Here is a 2652-nt window from a genome sequence, read left to right on the forward strand (position 1 = left end):
GCGTCCATGCAGAGGGGGAGCTGGGCGAGGGCTGGGTGGGTTCAGCTGGTGTCACCAGCAATGCACAGGCAGGGAGGGGCTTGGAGAAAGGCTGAGAGGAGCAGGGAAGGGGCTGGGAGGAAGGCTGAGGAGCAGGGGAGGGAACAGACAAGGTCCCTGGGAACTGTTCCTGGCTTGGAGGGCCATCGTGGGCACGACAATCATGCACCTGCCCTCCCCCCCCACACACACACACACAACACCCCCCTCTCCCAGGGCCAGCTCGAAGTTCTTCGTCCAGCCCCACCTGCCAAGCTGAGCTGATGGCAGCAGGGCCAGGATATGACTCGGGGGGCTGTCACCCCACAGGCTGGGGGTCCCCGTGACGCAGCGAGAACCGTGGTGGGGAGGGTGAAGGAGTGACTGTGTGGCACATGGAGTGTGCATATGTGCCTGGGGACAGGCCGTCTCCTCTGAGCCTCCGTAAGGTGGGTACTATTGTCATCTCCCTTGTACCCATGACAACATGTGCTTCAAGGGGTCTCACACGCCTCCCACGCTCAGGCGATTAGGTCAAACCCGTGTCTCTCTGACTACAGAACCCAGGTCTGGCTCGCCCTTCGGTATTGCCTTTCACTCATTTACCTACGTGTTTGGTAAAGGCTCCGGCGAACCCACCGTTAACCCAGCACCGTGCCACGAGCAGAGACACAGGAAGGTCGGAACTCACACCTCCCTGCCCCATGGAGCGAATGCCGCAAGAGGAAGCGGACAGTTCGCACACTGTCCGGGGAAGTCAGCACAGGAGGTCGGAGGCTGTAAGGAGGTCGGGTGGCATGTCCTAGGAGAAGGACAGGGAGACCTGCCAGAGGGGTGGCCAGGGAAGGGCCCTCGAGGAAGGGACTTGAACCTGAGGTCTGACGGGTGTGGCAGAGCCAGCCAGGAGGTCGCCTGAGGGAGCGACGAGGAAACCACAAGACCCAGAACAGGCCTATCAGAGAGGGGACGGGGTCCGTGTGGCCGGGCGTCTGTGGAGAGTTTGGCAGGGACTGATCATGAAGGCCCTTCAAAGCCATCAAAGGAGTTGGAATCATCATCTTTTTTTATTATTATTATTGAATTTTTAGGGAGAGAGGAAGGGAGAGAGAGAAACATCAATCAGCTGCCTCCTGCAGCCCCCTACGGGGATCAAGCCTGCAACACAGGCGTGTGCCCTGACCGGGAATCGAACCGGGGACGTCCTGGTCCATGGGCAACACTCAACCACCTGAGCGCGCCCCCCCACCCCCCTTTGCTTCCTTTTAAATTAGGTTGCTGGCACCACAGCCTCACCGACTGCAGAGCTCTTTCCTGCTCTGGGCCCACACAAGCCAGCGGAGGTCCCAGGTGTATCGTGTGCTGCCCCGGAACCCGGGGGCCTGGCAGGCACTGTGCCTCCTTCCTCATTGCAGGTGATGCAAGACGCGCCTTTTTCCTGGGCAGGGACAGCCCCGCCCGCTCCTGACCACTGGGTCCATGAAAACGTCACCAAAGGGTCAGGTCCCCAAATCGTAGTATTTGTCCTGTGTGTGTCTTTCGGAGTCTTCTAGACAGAGGACTGTGCAATCAGCAGGTCGCTGCTGGGACGAACCAGCGTCATGTCCCGTGGGGTTTCAGACTCCATCACGAGAGAGGGGGAGAGCCGCGCAGTCCTGGGTCGAAGCCGCAACGGAGTGCTGCTCGTGTCCCGGGAGTGGAAACTGCTCCGGATCCCCCTCCTGACTGGAATTTCAGAAGCACGTTCCCCAAACCCATGGCCACGGCCCCGGTGTCTGAGGCCTTATTAACTGATTTCGTCTCATTGATCTACCAATAAAGCCACATCCAGCGCTGTAGCCACAATCGAAAACGCTTGTTTTCGCCTGTGGTTCTTACAGACATTCTCCAGAAACACCGGCTACCGCAGGAGTGCCATGAGCTACGTGAAGATATTAGTACACCCTGTGTCCTTTAGGTATTAACAGCAGCATGAATTTCCCCCTCCCCCTCCCCCTCCCCCTCCCGCCAGGGCGCGGGTCTTCTACCCTGACCGAGGAGGGCGGGGTGGTTTCAGAGGTTTCCACCTGCCCTCACGCTGGTGTCTTCCCCCACATCCTCTGGCTCCCTGCGGAGGCTCCCCTCCCTGCCAGCTGTCAATCCAGTTGTGCACTTGGGGACTTGAGAAATGAGCCCCCGGTGGGCCTGGGGGCCCGGGGACCCACTGTAGCTGGCATTTAGCCAGGGATTTGGCTCCTGGCCCCCGTGAAGAGGAAGGGACCCCGGACCCCACCCTAAGCCACAGTGCTCGAAGCCAGGGAGGGTGGCAGAGCTGGGGACAGGATGCTGGGGTGGGGGGACAATACATTCGGAAGAAGTAAACCCAGGGAGCCCAACGTCACTGGGATCAGGGAGGAGGGTGAGCCGTGCGCCGTGGGAATGGTGCTGAGAGGCGGCCGAGGGTGAGAAACAGCGCGCCCACTGGCTTGTCAACAGCGGACGACACGGGTAACTCTGACCAAAGCCATTGCGGCGACGCGTGGAGACAGAAGGCCAGATGGGAGGGTGTGCATGGATGAGCTGGAGCTCGGGCAGTGGACACAGCACAGTAACAAACTCTGAGTTTGGCTGTCGAGGAACACAGAGGTAGGCGGAGCC

The sequence above is a fragment of the Myotis lucifugus genome, unplaced genomic scaffold (assembly GCF_000147115.1).
Source record: "Myotis lucifugus unplaced genomic scaffold, Myoluc2.0 scaffold_497, whole genome shotgun sequence".
Taxonomy (NCBI): Eukaryota; Metazoa; Chordata; class Mammalia; order Chiroptera; family Vespertilionidae; genus Myotis; species Myotis lucifugus.